Here is a 17,127-nt window from a genome sequence, read left to right as displayed (position 1 = left end):
CATGTGGGATCTTAGTTCCCTGACCAGGGATCAAATCCATGCCCCCTGCAGTGGAAGCATGGAATATTAACCACTGGACCTCCAGAGAAGTCCCAGATTTTTTTTTTTTTTTTTTTTTTTTTTACTGTGCACATGTATTATCTACTTGAAATTAAAAACACACCACCAGGCTTCCCTGGTGGCGCAGTGGTTGGGAATCTGCCTGCCAATGCAGGGGACTCGGGTTCGTGTCCTGGTCAAGGAGGATCCCACATGCCGCAGAGCAACTAAGCCCGTGCACCACAACTACTGAGCCTGCACTCTAGAGCCTGCAAGCCACAACTATTGAGCCCGCGTGCTGCAACTACTGAAGTCCGCATGCCTAGAGCCCGTGCTCCACAACAAGAGAAGCCACCGCAATGAGAATCCCATGCATCACAACGAAGAGTAGCCCCCGCTCGCCACAACTAGAGAAAGCCCGCATGCAGCAATGAAGACCCAACACAGATAAAAAATTTAAAAAATTAAATAAATAAAAACACAACACCATTTACATTAGCACCCCCAAAATGAAATACTTTGATATAAACCTAACAAAATACGTTGAAGATCTACATGATCAAAACTATAAAGCTGTGATGAAAGAAATCAAGGAAGACATAAATAAATCCAGGGATATTCCATGTTCATAGATAGGAAAACTCAATATTGTTAAGATGTTTGTCCTCCCCAACTTGAGCTATAGATTCAATGTCATCTCAAACAAAATCCCAGCAAGTTATTTTGTGGATATCTAGAAACTGATTCTAAAGTTTATATGGAGAGGTAAAAGACCCAGAATGGCCAACACAATATTGAAGAACAAATTTGGAGGACACACACGACCTGACTTCAAGACTTATATAAAGCTACAGTAGGGCTTCCCTGGTGGCGCAGTGGTTGAGAGTCCGCCTGCCGATGCAGGGGACACGGGTTCGTGCCCCGGTCTGGGAAGATCCCACATGCCGCAGAGCGGCTAGGCCCGTGAGCCATGGCTGCTGAGCCTGCGCATCCGGAGCCTGTGCTCTGCAAGGGGAGAGGCCACAACAGTGAGAGGCCCGCCTACCGCAAAAAAAAAAAAAAAAAAAAAAAAAGCTACAGTAAACAAGACAGTGTGGTACTGGCAAAAGAATAGACAAATAGATCCATGGAACAGAATAGAGAGCCCAGAAGTAGACCCACATAAATATAAGTAACTAATCTTTGACAAAGGAGCAAAGATAATTCAATGGAGAAAGGATAGTCCTTTCAACAAATGGTACTGGAACGAGTGGACATCCACATACCAAAAACAAACAAAAAAAAAGAATCTAGGCACAGACCTTATACCTTTTACAAAAATTAATTCAAAATGGATCTTAGACCTAAATGTAAAATGCAAAAGAATAAAACTTCTAGAATATAACATAGGAGAAAATCCAGGTGACCTTGGGTTTGGTAATGAGTTATTATGTACATTAAAAGCACGATCCATAAAAGGAAACATTAATAAGTTAGACTTTATTAAAATTTAAAACTTCTGCTCTGCAAAAGACACAGCTAAGAAGATGAAAATATTTACGAAAGACCTGATAAAGGACTTGTATCCAAAATATACAAAAAACTCTTCAAACTCAACAAGAAAAAACAAAAGAACCCAATTAAAAAGTGGGCAAGAAATCTGAAGAGAAACCTCACCAAAAAGATATATGGATGGCAATAAGCATATGAAAAGATGCTCAACAACATATGTCACTAGGGAATTACATTTACAACAACAATGAGATAGCACTATATACCTATTACTTGTGGCTAAAATCCAAGAAACTTACACTACTAAATGCTGACAAGACGTAGAGCAACAGGAACGCTCATTGATTGTTGGTGGAAATGCAAAATGGTACAGCCACTTTGGAAGACAGTTTGGTGGTTTCTTACAAGCTAAACATAGCCTTACCATATGATCCAGTGGTAATGCTCTTTTTACCCAACTGAGTTGAAAAGTTATGTCCACATAAAAACCTGCACACATATGTTTATACCAGCTTTATTAATAATCACCAAAAGCTGGAAGCAACCAAAATATCCCTTAATAAGTGAATAAACTATAGTACATCCATACAATGGGACATTATTAGGCACTGAAAAGAAATGAGCTATTGAGCCACAAAAAGATATGAAGGAACTGGAAATGCATATTTCTAAGTATAAGAAACCAATCTGGAAAGGCTACATACTGTGTGATTCCAGCTGTATGATATTTTGGAAAAGGCTAAACTACAGAGATGGCAGAAAGATTGGTGGTTGTCAGAGGATGCAGGGAGGGAGGGAGGAATAGGTGTAACACAGAGGATTTGTAGGGCAGTGAAACTATTCTGACATTGTCACTATTTCATTATACATTTGTCAAAATCCGTAAATGTACAATACCAAGAGTGAACCCTAATGTAGACTATGAACTTTAATAATGTTTTAATATACTAATAATAATGTATTAATATTGATTCATCAATTGTAACAAACTTACCACACTAATAACACATGTTAATAACAAGGGGCACTGTGTGACTGGGGTAGGGTGGCCATATGGAGCTCTTTATACTTTCTCCTCAATCTTTCTGTAAATCTATTGATAAACTGTCCTAAAAAAACTCCCACTAATTATTTTTTAAAAGCTTAAAAATTATAAAATAAAAATTATTCAGTCAATGTTACGGGCTTTGCCAGCAGACAATCCAGGGTTTAAGTCCCAGATTCTGAACCAGCCTCAGCTTCCTCCTCTGGGGTTAACAGTCATGCCTTATAGGCTTACAGGTTCCAGAACTCCGTTGCTGCAGCCTGACAGTCAAAAATTATGTTGCCTATGTGATTTCCACAGACAGAGAGAAGAGTGGTCTTCTCTTGGCTGGGAGGGGAACCAGGGCAAGTAGGACCAGGAGGCACCCTCTGCAGAGATGTCATCCAAGAAAGGTTTCCCAGCTGCAGGAGGACACTGGAAAGCACCTGGCCCCAGCCCAGCCTCTGCTGGGCCAGCTGGTCTGCTGGCCTCTGTGCAGAGCCGCTTCACTGGGACCTGGGACAGACCCTACAAAGAGACAAGCAGGAGGGCTACGTAGCCTGAGACCCAGTGCAGTGGAGATGGGAAGAGGCCTGCAGAGCAAGGGGGGCCAGAAGGATCACCACCCTGCTCTGGTGTACGGCTTCCACCATGGGACCGTGGGAAGCCCCTGATCACCTTCTTCATCCACAAAACAGCACTACCCAGGCCCACTCCCAGGGTGGCAGTGAGGGTACCAGGAGGGAGGAGGAGAGCAATCGTACAGCTTCTCCACAAGCAGCAAATGGCGCTAATATTACTGCTGTCGGATCAGCTACCAATGCAAAGCCTCCAAGGCAGCAATGGGGACAAAGAGCTGAGCTTCTGAACACGTGACTTAACCTCTCCAAGCCTCAGCCGCCTCATCTGTAATATGGGAAAATTGCAGTTCTTCACCTCCTGGGCTCTGTGTGAATTTGGTGAGATAGTGCCTGAACAGATCTGAGCACCCTACCTGGCATGAAGATGTCTTTCAACGGTAGCTCCCTGCATCTTCATAAGGTGTGAATGGCATCCCCACTAACTGGGTCGTTCTGGCTCAATTGCTGTCCCTGCCAGGGCATCCTCTGTAATTCCAAAGACAGAGGAGGCCACCGTATTGCCACCATTAGGGATAGCATTTATTGACTTGCGGGTGCTAGCCTGGGAACTTGGACAAATTGAATCATGTGGACAAGGTCTTGGCACTCAGAGAGCTGGGCTGGAAAAAACACAGTTGCAAAAAAAGGCAGAATGAACTCAACAGCTATGGGAAAGACTTGGAGCCCTGAAGAGAGTTGTCAAGGAGGGTCCTTTAAACAGAAGAAGGGGGACACTGAGTGACAAGGAGCCTGACTCCCAATAAGGCCAGTGTTGTCTGCACAGTGTTATCCTTGAACCCTGGAGACCCAAGCAGGTGGGGTCTGGCACCGCAGAGAAACCAGCCAGAGTGAGGGGGGCAGCGAGGACTCAGAGGGGGAGGTGGCAGCTGCTAAATCCCTACCTGTGAGTGTCAGGACCCAGGAACTATCAGCCAGGGGCAGGGTGGCAGGGAGTAGTCAGCTTGCGGAGGCAGATTTGGAGACTTCCACCCAACAGAGAGGGCTAGCACCAGACCGCCTGGTTTCAAATTCCAGCTCACTGCCTACTGGCTGACCTTGGGCAGGAGATTTAACCCCTGGGCCTCAGTTCCCAGGAGTAAAATGGGGATGGCTGTAGCACCCACCATACAGGGTTGTGGTGAGGATCTGAGATCAAACCGGTTTAGCATTTAACAGTGTGTACCCAGAGTAAATGGCAACTATTATTACTGTTGTTTAGGGGAAGGCTGGCAGCAAGTCTTCTCACCTGCCTGCCCCCTCCCTCTTACTTGGGTCCCACCTTTACACAGGCCTGTTACATATAACCTTGCCTGGATTGGATCACATTAGAGAGGCGCAGAGCCTAGGAAACCCTCTAATTCCACCCCTACTCCATGCAGGAGTCTCCTCTACAGCTTGCCCAGCCTCTCCTCACATGCCTCCTCTAACAGGGAGCTCACCACTCCATGAGGCAGCCTGTTCCACATTCGGACAGCTCTGGTCACAAGTCCTCTAGGCGGAGCTAAAATCTCCTCCCCGCAAACTGCCCCTTAGTGGAAGTGATTTTTTGCCAGGGACTTTCCGATGTCTGGAATCTACCCATCCCACAAATGCTAGGAACCCTCTGAGCAGGGCCTGTCATTCCTCTAGGAAGTGTCCCCTGAAGAGAGACTTCAACCCCATCCTGAGCATCTCATGCAGAATGGCGCAACTGCTCCCCACAGGGATACACAAATCTCCTCCAATGCCTGGGTCCATGAGGCAAAAAAGTCTTGGATGTTCCCAGATTTGACATTAATAATAATTCACGTTCACTTGCCTCACTCAACTCTTACAAAACCCCTGTGAGGCATATATTACTTTCTCCCCCAAGTTTTAAAATTGTAGTGATATACATATAACATAAAATCTTAACCATTTCTAAGTGTACATGTCAGTGGTATTAAGTACATCTACATAGTTGTGCAACCATCACCACCATCTATCTCCAGAAATATTTTCATCTTGCGAAATTCAAACCCTAAATCCATTGAACAATAACTCCCCCATTCCCTCCTCCCCCTGGCTCCTGGCAACCACCATTCTACTTTTCATTTCTACAATCTGACTACTCTTAGGTACCGTACATAAGTGGGATCATACAGAATTTGTCTTTCTGTGTCTGGATTATTTCGTCTAGCATAACATCCTCAAGATTCATCCATGTTGTAGCATGCGTCGGAATTTCCTTCCTGTTTAAGTCTGAATAATATTCCAGAGTGTGTGTGTGTGTGTGTGTGTGTGTGTATACATACACATATACATATTGTTTATCCATTCATCTGTCACTGGACACTTTAGTTGCTTCTACCCTTCTGTCTATTGCAAATAATGCTGCTACAAACATGGGTGTACTAATATCTCTTTGAGACCCCACTTTTAATTCTTTTGGGTGTACACCCAGAAGTGGGACTGCTGGGTCATATGGTAGTTCTAGCTTTAATTTTTTTAGGAATTGCCAAACTGTTTTTCACAGTATCATGGAAATGGTTTGTACCATTTTACAATCCCACCAACAGTGCACAAGAGTTCCAATTTCTCAATATCCCAGCCAATGCTTGTTATTTTGTTTTCTTTCTATATAGTAGCCATCCTAATAGGTGTGAGAGGGTACAGGGAGATCCTATGCTTACTCCTATTTTACAGCTGAGGAAAGTGAGACTGGAGAGGTGCCCTGACTTGCCCAAGGTCTCACAGGCAGCATGTGGCAGAGCTTGGATTCAAGCTCAGGCTGTCTAAGCCTGTCCAGTGCTCTCAACGGCTCCCATCCCAGCAAATCCCTGCAGTCCAACTGATCAGTGACCACCCTGGAGCCTCCAACATCCTCTGAGCTCCATCCAGGGAGCCCTGGCCAGGGAGGAGGGGTGACCTTGGACATACCCCCACCCTGCCCCAGAGTGCTAAACTAACCCCAGCCCCTGGATTGTTCCAGCAAAGGCCTTACCCTGCATGGCCCGCAGAGATGACAGCCTGGAGGCATCCTCTAGTTGGTCCCTGCTCTCAGGGCAGGAGCAGGGAAGGGGCCGGGGGCTCGCTCGCTCCACAGCTGCCTGACGGGCTGGTGGCTGCTTGGATTATCTTGCACGAGAGCAGGGACAGCCCTGGCAGCGCAGGGCAGCCCGCAGACTCTTGAATCCGGTGGGACCGGGGCTCGGCAGAGGCCGGAGCGCAGGGTAGGGCCTCTCGGGAGACGAGGCAGGGCACACGAGGTGACAGCGACCTATGCAGGGTCGGGCGTGTCCTCTGCATTGCCTCATCACGCCTGAGTGACTGTGGGAAGCTAGGAGTCCTCCCTGCACCTCAGTTTCTTCACCTGTAAAACGGGGGAGACTAAGTCAAACCTACCAGGGAGCTGTGGACATTAAATGAGCACCAGACACACACTGCCTGGCTGAAGAGTGGGCATGGACAGTGCTGGCCACCACTGCCTCCTCCCAGACCCATGTGATCCTCCACCTACCCCACACTTGTCCCACCTCACCATTGGTGGGCTGGCAGAGCCTTGAGATTAAGTGTCCAGTCCCCCAGGTGACTCTGAGGACTAATACATTTGAATGTGTTAGTTCTGGTCTGATTCCTAGAAAGACAAATAAACACCATAACAGTAATTCCTTCAAGTAAACAAAGACATGGTGACAACGATGTTTGCGAATGCATTTCTAACAGTGATAACTTGGTAGCACCTGAACTTCTTCCATAGGAACTAGCTGAATTACCATCCGACCACGCAGTGGGATAGTACGTGGCCACTATAAAGAATGATGGAGGGCTTCCCTGGTGGTGCAATGGTTAAGAATCCACCTGCCAATGCAGGGGACACGGGTTCGAGCCCTGGTCCAGGAAGATCCCACATGCCGCGGAGCAACTAAGCCCGTGCGCCACAACTACTGAGCCTGCACTCTAGAGCCTGCAAGCCACAACTACTGAGCCCACGTGCAACAACTACTGAAGCCCATGCACCTAGAGCCCATGCTCCACAACAAAGAGAAGCCACTGCAATGGGAAGCCTGTGCACCCCAATGAAGAGTAGCCCCCACTTGCCACAACTAGAGAAAGCCCACGTGCAGCAACAAAGACCCAACACAGTCAAAAAAATAAAATAAATAGTAAAAAAAAAAAAAGTCAAGTATAGATGATCCCATAGGACATAGAGCTGTGTGCATGTATACTTATAGACCCCTGCTCCTCCAAGTATCGTTTCCTGATCAATAGCAGTAGAATCACTTAAGAGCTGGTGGAGCCTTGGGCCCACCCCAGGCCTTTGTAATGAGAATTTAACAAAATCCTCAGGTGATTCATGTGCAAGTTACAGTTTGAGGAGTGATGAAGTAAGGCACTGTCTGGAGAGTTTCCCAGTAAAATATTATTAGGGGGTGGTTCCCTTTGGGGAGTGGGATTGAGATTTTCTCTTCTTCTTGTGCTTTTCTGAATTGTTGATATTTTTTATAATAAGCACATATCATAAAAACAATAAAGCTATTAAATGCTTACACAGGCTTAAGATCCAAAACTATAAAACTCCTAGAAGAAAACAAACGTAAAAAGCTTCGTGACATTGGATTTGCAATGACTGCGTAGATATGATATCAAAAGCACAAGCAACAAAAGCAAAAATAGATAAATGGAACTACATCAAAGCTGAAAACTTTTGTGCATCAAAGGACACAGCAACACAGTGAAAAGGCAACCTATGGAATGGAAGAAAGTATTTGCAAATATGATATGGAGTTAATATCCAGAATATATAAAGAACTCCTACAACAACAAAAAAGTCAAATAAGCTGATTAAAAAATGGCAAAGGACTTGAGTAGATATTTTTTTCAAAGAAGACATACAAATGGTCAACAGCTAAATGAAAAGATGCTCACCATCACTAATCTCCAGAAAAACACAAATCAAAACCACAGTGAGGGGCTTCCCTGGTGGCGCAGTGGTTGAGAATCTGCCTGCCAATGCAGGGGACACGGGTTCGAGCCCTGGTCTGGGAAGATCCCACATGCCGCGGAGCAACTAGGCCCGTGAGCCACAACTACTGAGCCTGCGCGTCTGGAGCCTGTGCTCCGCAACAAGAGAGGCCGCAACAGTGAGAGGCCCGCGCACCGCGATGAAGAGTGGCCCCCGCTTGCCACAACTAGAGAAAGCCCTCGCACAGAAACGAAGACCCAACACAGCCGTAAATAAATAAATAAATAAATAGTTAAAAAAAAAAACCCACAGTGAGATATCACCTCACACCCATTAAGATGACCACTACCAAAAACCCAGATAATAAAAAGTGTTGGCGATGATATGGAGACACTGGAACACTGTGCACTTGTGGTAGGATTGTAAAATGCTGCAACTGCCATGGAAAATAGTATGGAGGCTCCTAAAAGTTAAAAACAGAATTACCATACGATCCAGCAATTCCATTTCCACGTATATACCTCAAAGAATTGAAAGCAGGGTCTTAAAGAGATATTTGTATACCCATGTTCATAGCAGCACTAGTCACATGGAACAACCCTAGTGTCTATTGACAGATAAATGGATAAACAAAATGTGGTATATATACAAGGGAATATTATTCAGCCTTCAAAAGGAAATTCTGATACATGCTATAACACAGATAAGCCTTGAGGACATTATGCTAAGTGAAATAAGCCAGATACAGAAAGACAAATATTGTATGATTCCATTTATGTGAGGTACCTAAGAGTAGTCAAATTCGTAGAAACAGAAAGTAGAACAGTGGTTGCCAGGGACTGTCTGGAGGGAGAAAGGGGGAGTTGTTGTTTAATGGGTACAGTTTCAGTTTTACAGTATGAAAAAGTTGTGGAGATCTGTTTTGTAACCATGTAAGTGTACTTTAATACCTTGGAACTATACACTAAAAAATGATTAAGATGGTTAAAAAGGGCTTATGAAGGGATGTTAATGATTTGAGAAAGTAGGAAGACAAAGAAGCAGGGAAGTTCTAGCTCTTGGGAAAGAGGGAAAGGCAGATGTGGCAGCAGGGAAGGGAAGATTGAGGAGAACTGTGGGTGATAGATAAAGTCAGAAGTGGGGGCTTGGATGTGGTAAAAGAGTCCTGGACCAGAATGTGGACATTCTCATGCTACGACAGATAACAGGCACCCAGAAAGCTTGAAGAGCAGGGCGTGACCTTTCTGAATAGCTGCCCACATGGCAAGTCCACATCTCTTTGCCTTTCAAATTCTTCACCTTGACCTCAACGTTGCTAACTATAGCCACATCCCCACTCATCTACCTCTTCATCACCTGAGATCGACCCAAGGGGGAAGTTCTGGCTGGTTCTCCAGGCGTTGGCTATTGAGCCTTTCCTGACTGAGATGCACAGACAGAACACTCCCAGCAGCCCCTGGGAAGTTTGGGAGGTACGTTCCCAGGATGTCCACAGCCCTGTTCCAGGGCACACCATCCCCCAGTTGTGGAACAGGGCCCTCAGGCAAGCGTGCAGGAGAGTCGGAGCCCAGAAGCCCCCTGGGATTGTCACAGGGCTACAGGCCACAGTTCTCAGACTTCCATGGAGCCTCTCAGGGCCAAGGGGTCAGTCCACTTCAGACAAGATGCCTCTTCCTCCCAAGGCCAAGGCTGGGTCATGGACAGCCACCATGGACAGTGTTGCAGGGGTGGGGGGATAGGATGAATGCAGTCTCCAGAGACATTTTGCACACCTCCAAAAGGCAAGAGCTGTAAGAAACCAGACTGCCCTGAACTCTCAGCTGAGGCAGGAGAGGAGACCCTGGGTCTGATCATAGAAGATCTGGGACCAGAACCCCAGAACCCTGGGCCCCAACTTGCAGGCCAGTCTTCCCCAGGCCAAGTCTGTCTTGAGAATCCCACTCTCTGCAATTATTTATCTTGGGTACCATCAAAGCCCCTGAAATGGGGTGGAAGGCTGGGGGCATTCCAGGCCTCCAACATCATCCTCTACCCCCAAAGCTGCCAGAACAGGCATCCCCAAAGCCACTTAAATCCCCATATACTTGAGACAAAGTCCAAATTCTCACCTGACTTTCAGGGTTCTTCAGAATTTGGTCCCCACCACTTCCTCTCATCTCCCTTTTGCAGCCCTCCTGAACTTCCCACCCTTTCCCAAATGCCATTGGGCTTTAGCACTTGCTTCCTCCCCATCTCTGCCTAACAGACTGTTCTTCCTTCTTAAGCAGGGGTCTGTCCTGAAGTGCCCAGGCAGCTGCATTCAGTCTCCTCTGTCCCTTGGGATGGGCTGTACACCTGTACCAAGAGCAGGGAGCCTGTGTTATATATTGGGCTGGCTAAAAAGTTCTTATGGAAAAACCCGAACAAACTTTTTGGCCAACCCAATATCTCTCCCTAGCTTCCAGCACCATGACCAGCCAGCCCGATAAATGTATATTGACTGAGGCAATGAACATGAGTTTTCTGCCTGTCTTTTATGGCTAATTCTGGTACTTTCTCAAAGGCTCTGGAACATGGCCTTGATCTTCCACAGTAATGGACCCTTAAGTGCCAGCTGCTTTACCTATATTCTCATGTAATTCTATGGCACAGGTATTAACATTCCCATTTTGCTGCTGCAAATTTGTGCAGCCAGGTTAGAACCCAGCCTATGCGTATTCCATTGTGCCTCCATGTGGCCTCCCAGTAAACTACCAGAGTGGGGAACAAAAGGTGTGTCCACAGACTTCCAAGGAATTCTCCACTCTGTCCAGTGATCCCTTAAACCTGCCCTTTGAGGAAGGTGGCTAAGAGATGGGACTGGTGGCATCCAGATCTGATGGCAGGTGGCTGAGTCTGGAGACCTTTGGAAAGAGGCTGAGCTAAACTGCAAGTTCCCCGATGCCCAGTTCTCCAGCCTTAGCATAGATAAGGGCCCAAGTTAAAAAAAAGAAAGAGAGAAAGAAAGAAAGAACCTCTAACAGGTGGCTGAATTAGAAGAGGGGAAGGGGTCAAAAAGATGCACTTGAGATGACTCTCAACTCTACCCAGCTTCTAAAATGGCCCAGAGAAAGCCCCAGGTTTGAAAGAGCCTTCCAGGGGTGCTTATTAAGCACCAATGTTGTTTTACAAATACTATCTCTGCCTTTCCTATACCCCGAAGGAGTTTTATAATCTGTATTTTACATGTGAACTAATTAAAGTCATTACGTGAGAGTTCAAGGTCAGGCAGCTACGCATACAAACCCAGGCTAGCCTGCCTTCAAAGGCCAAGTCTTAACCACTGCACTAGACTGCCTCCATCCCACTTCCTGAAAAATCCAGAGAAAACAAGTTACCCACCCACTCCCTCATGTCATCATGGTCCTGAAAAGTATTATGAGTGAGCTCATAATACCATGTGTAACATGAGCTGAGCTACAAAAATGTTCTTGGGTTTACCTCAAGTATTTATTCTGGATGTAGAATAAAATCTAAGGAGAGATTAAAAAAAGAAATCTAAAAGACAGTTATTTCCACAGAGTTGCCCATAAAAGTCAAATTATTAATTGCAAAACACCTGGAAGCAATCTAATTTCACAATTGAGGGACAAAGGCTGCATATCCTGGAATGGGCTTGTTAACGTGGCAGATACCACATGGACTTTAAAAATCACAGTTAGTTGGTTTATGTGCATTTATTAGAATAAATGCAAAGTGTAAAAGCAGAACACTTCATTTTAATTTCAGAATACCAACTGAATGAGGAAGGCTCATGTATGCCATTTTATTTTTTTCCTTTCCATTAAAGAATTTTAAATAAATTTTTGATAGGTAATTCATGTACATAATTCATGCACATAGTACATTAAGGTCTAAAGAACTAAAGCAATATCCAGTGGAACAGCCCCCAGTAACCCATGACAGCCATTTAAGAAAGTGGGTTTGCTGAATTACAAAACTCAGAAGGGAACGCAGAGAGAAGCAACTTGCTTTATGGTTATTTGGATGTTTTTCCCTACAAGGCTGATGAAAGCAAAGGTTTAAAAAAGAAACCCAGAGCAGAGAATTCACACCATTTTTCTGAGACACAATTCAGAGCTTCTTTCTGGGACTGTGTTTTTCAAGTCTAGCTCAAATCCCTCTTGCTGTGATCTGTTAAGGAAGCAAGCAGCTAAGTTGGGGTGGTCAAGTCAGGCAAAGAAAACCATGTGAGAGAAATTCAACCGCTTTCTTACCTGTTCACATACCAGGATGCAGTTTTCTAGGGCTTGGCACAGGTACCTAGGAGCTGGGGGCAGTGGGTGCCAGGTGGGAAGAGCTGTGGCTTCCCCCAGCCCACAATCCAGGCTTCCCGACTGGTGGGAAGGGCGGGGAAAGCAGGCCACTGCAACTGACTCAGAAACTGGAGCCAGCAAGGGCGGGGCAGGGCCACGTGGCCCCAGCCTGCCTTGGAGAGTGGAGTAGGAGGGGGCCACAAACCCAGACGATCAGACTGGAACTCTTCTGACCAAGTGCGCCTGGCAAGTTAACGGTGGCAAGTTAATGGTGGGAGTCCGCAGAACCAAGTCTTGGCTCCCAGGCAGGCTAGGTCATTTTAAGGGGCTACCCCAGCTCCTCTCCAGAACACGTTTACTCTAACAAAAACCCTTCTACCAAACTCAATAAAACTGGGTGATGTGGTAGTGACTGGAGTGCATGTGTACATAGGGGGACAAACATTAGATGGAGAAAAGGCCTTTGATAAATATCATCAGTGTTGAGGACCAGTCAATTATCCAGTCTACAGATGGAGACATGAGCCCAGAGATGAAGTATCTAACCCAAGATCACACAGCCAGAGGGCTTCCTTCCTTACATAACTTGGCCTGTCCTGGTGTAATACGTGATCTGGCACAGCACTTGTGGGAGTTCCTGATGACATGAAACACAAATCCTTTGCTCAACCCATCTCCAAGGACAAGGGGCACTCTCACTTTGCCTGTGTCAGAGAGCTGTGAATGGTTCTGCTACCACAGTTCTGTGGGAACTTAAGGGGGAGCTCCATCTCTAACAAGCTCCCTGATGTACTTAGACTATTTTTGGAATATTTAGGGGTGGGCCAATTCCCCAAGGGATACTTTTTTTTTTTTTTTTCCCCAGCCTCACTGCATGGCTTGCAGGATCTTAGTTCCCTGACCAGGGATTGAACCCGGGCCACGACAGTGAAAGCGCTAGCCCTAACCACTGGACAGCCAGGCAATTCCCTCAAGGCATCCTTTAGTTCCCCCACCAGCGGACAAATAGAGAGCAAGGGACAGGGGAAGGGCTCTGCTCAAAGCATCAAACTACCCAAGGTAGTTTGCATGTTTCCCTGAAAGCAAGCACAGAATCCTTTACTAAGGAGTCCCTTATTAACATCTAGGATTCCACAGCACCTGGTTTGGGAAATGCTGGCCTAGAAGATGTTAGCATATCTTATTCTGAATGTCAATGCCTGGCAAAAGTAGTTGTTCAAGAAAAGCTTCCCAAGAAATTGTTTCTCAGTTGGACTGACAAAACCAGATTCCTGGTTTGGCCAGCACGACAATAATGCCCACACTGGAACTTCCAGCAGGACAATAATGCCCACACTGGAATGTGTTATGGCTAATTTCCCACCCCTGTGTCCAAGGCCGTGACTACACCGGCCACACCGTCAGCAAGGCCTTGCTGTATTTCTACCAAGCTGATTCATAGTAGTCAAGCAGCCCATGGGAGGGCACGTGGGGTGGAGGTGATGGGGGTACAGCCACAGCATATCACTGGGGTCTCACAGAAATCTGAACAAACTCCACTGTGCCCTCTCCAGGACCTCTTGTCTTAGAATGATGCCCCTTTCTTTCCAAGTATCGCATATAGGGCTACAATTCAAGATGGAAGTGGCTCCAGTTCTCCCAGCGCTTTTGGATCCAAGTTCTGTGGCCACACCTCCCCAGACACCCTGGAAGCTCAGTGGAAAGCACTTTGCTGTCACTATGACCCCTAGTAACAAGAGGTTGGTCTTATTCTCCCATTTTACAGAAGGGAAGCTGAGACCAAGCTTAGAGACTGGTGAACACAGGTCATGTGACTTCATATCCAGTGTTCTTTCTATGGACTTCACTCCTACTTGGCTTTTGGCAGATGGGATCTTGTTTCTGATTGCTTTACGTGAAGTCGCCTTTCTCCAGTTGCAGCATCAGCTCCTTAAAGGCAAGAGATTCCTCAGTGTGCCTTGTTAACAGCACTAGACCCCCTAATGACTCACAGTAAATGCTAATACTTTTCACCATCACATGTCACACTAGCTTATACACATTTACTCATGACCCCAAATTATTAACTTGTAAAAACTCTCCTGAAATGGCCTAATCAAAAGCAACTCTCATTCCCTGAGATTTTGCTTGCAGTTAGAAAAGGGTAAATTCCGCTGGGTGGGCCTGTGGGATAAAAATCTGAGGACCAGACTCTAAAAGACAGAGGCGAGGAACTGGGGTGGGTTTGCCTCTGGGATTACAGCCAAGCCTGACTGGGTGCTGACAGAGCTGCTGGATTTAGAGGGTGAGCTGGTGCTGACAGGGGCCTTTAGCTACGTCCAGTTGAGTCTCCCATCCTTGTGTCTCCTCCAAACTTGGTGTTTTCTTTTGCTTCATTTTAAACAAGAAGCAATGTTCCCTCATTCTCCTGGAAACCACCTAGTGATTTCCATGTTTGATTATTATTACCAGATTGTGTAATATACAGAGGCCCAGACACCCCCAGCAGAGTAATCTGGAGCAGAACAGAAAAGCCACTGCAACAGATTTCCTAGCTTCCTGACCTAAAATCTTTGGCTGTCTACTCTCCACCTCCTCATTTTTCATACTTGGGACCTTCTGACTTTTCCCAGAAATCCCAAGGCTGTGCCTGTTTTATCTGAGAAAACTAGAGACATGGGCCTTAGGATCCTGTGAAATTTGTCACCAGGCTCTCTGGCAGACCCAACCTCACCACCAGACTCAGAGGGACAGAAACAGCATGCCAAGTTATTAAAAACTCCTGGGTGTAGAGCAGATATTCAAGGAGGTAACACACAGTAGGTGCTCAGTAAATATTGGTGGAATAAATGAATGTAGCACCATCTTCTAGTGTATTAGGCATATCTCTTGATGTTGACTTTCAAAGCTTCTACAGAAAAGCTCTTGGTGATGCTAATGCAGAGTGGTGAAGGGGATTCTCTTGAGTGCTGTGTAGTCCGTATCTACTGATTTCAGTTCACTCAAACTTCATACAAGGCCCACACAGTGGGTTATCAGATCCCCCAATATAAATCAGCCACTGACCACAGAGGTGTTTCTTCCCTACCCATATACCCCAGACATCGTCACCCATGTACCCCAGTCATCTGTATCCCTACATTGTTATTTTTTTGGACAAGGTTTGACTTCAGCATCAGAGCTCTAGATACAGCCCTTGAATATATTTTAAGGGTGCAATAAACTTAAAATATTCACATAGAATATTCCATATGCAAATCAGCAAGTGGACGATTCACACAAATACATGGCATTTCTATTTTGAATAGAAACAGAATTTAGGAATTTAAAAAAAAACAACTGAAAGCCAGGTTGATTCACTTGAAGAATTCCCCCAACATTCCTGGCTTCCCACTAATAACCTCAAGAGAGGCTGCAGCCATGGGAGCAACATGGATTCTGGAGACCAGAGCTCTCCCCATGAGGTCAGTGAACCCCAAGAGTCTTTCCCAGCCCCAGCAGCTGTCTTGCTAGCATTAAAAAAAAAAAAGCCAACATTCCATCCACAGTCCAACTTGAACCCCCCTCCCCCAAAGGAATGCTATTCATAGCAAAAGATCTTCCAAATGAAACAACATCTGTGGAACCTCCACTCGTGAGGTCAGGGAAAAGTTGAGGCAGCTAAAAACTTTTCAGTCCTTTTTTAGACCCAAATTGCAGAGATTTAACAGCAGCAGAACAGGAGAAACCCTAATAACCAAGAGCAAATGCCTTGGTGGGGTGGCCTTCCTTCTCAGTTCTATGGCAGCCTCTAATGTGTTTTGCAAAACAGGACAGAGTTCTCCATTTACCTGGTTGCACAACTAAACCAAAGGAGTTGACGTGGTCCCCTTAACACTCACACAGATGGGATTTGTAATTTAGCTGTATCCAATCACTAAATTTTACTAAACACTTTCTGTAGGTCCTACAGCAACAACTATGAACTAGACAAAACTGGTCTCAACATATTCAAGCCTAATTCCTTGTGCCTGTGCTCCTAAAATTCCACTTGTCAGCACCCTGTTTTGCAGAGAACAAGCAAACCCACTGATATGCAGAGAAAGTTCAATGGTGAAAATTCCTGGATACACCTAAAACACAAAACACAAGCAACAAAATAAAAATAAACAAGTGGGACTACATTAGACTAAAGTCACACAGCAAAAGAAACAGTAAAAAAGACAACCTATGGAATGGAAAAAATTATTTGCAAACCATATATCTGATAAAGGGTTAATATCCAAAAATATAAAGAACTCAGACAACTCAAAAGCAAAACACAAAAAATCCAATTAAAAAATTGGGCAAAGGACCTGAACAGGCACTTTTCCAAAGAAGATATATGAATGGCCAACAGGTACATGAAAAGATGCTCAACAAAGCTAGTCATTAGGGAAATGCAAATCAAACCACAGTGAGCTAAATCACCTCACCCGTTAGAATGGGCATCATCAAGAAAACGAGAGATAAATGCTGGTGAGGATGTGGGGAAAAGGGAACCCTTGTGCAGTGTTGGTGGGATTGTAAACTGGTACAGCCACTACAGAAAAGAATATGGACAACTGTCAGAAACATAAAAACAGAACTACCTTATGACAGAGCAATTCCACTTCTGAGATTGTAGCCAAAGGAAATGAAAACACTAACTCAAAGAAATGTCTGTACCCCCATGTTCATAGCAGCCTTATTTACAATAGCTAAGTTATGGAAACAACCTAAGTGTTCCTCAACAGACGAATGGATAAAGAAAATGTG

At 45.4% G+C, this 17,127-nt stretch overlaps 1 protein-coding gene across 1 annotated transcript in view; it reads right to left on the bottom strand.

The window, feature by feature from the left end:
• The window catches only part of IL34 (interleukin 34), a 66,929-nt gene extending 50,373 nt beyond the window's left edge, over window positions 1–16,556 (bottom strand). The window contains exon 1 of the mRNA XM_081217382.1: window positions 12,334–16,556. The gene's annotated coding sequence lies outside the window, so the exon portion shown is untranslated. The remainder of the gene's footprint in view (window positions 1–12,333) is intronic.
• Between the last annotated feature and the right edge of the window lie 571 nt (window positions 16,557–17,127).

The sequence above is a fragment of the Mesoplodon bidens genome (assembly GCF_964165515.1).
Source record: "Mesoplodon bidens genome assembly, chromosome: 18".
NCBI classification, from domain to species: Eukaryota; Metazoa; Chordata; class Mammalia; order Artiodactyla; family Ziphiidae; genus Mesoplodon; species Mesoplodon bidens.
This window is presented reverse-complemented; position numbering and strand designations above follow the sequence as displayed.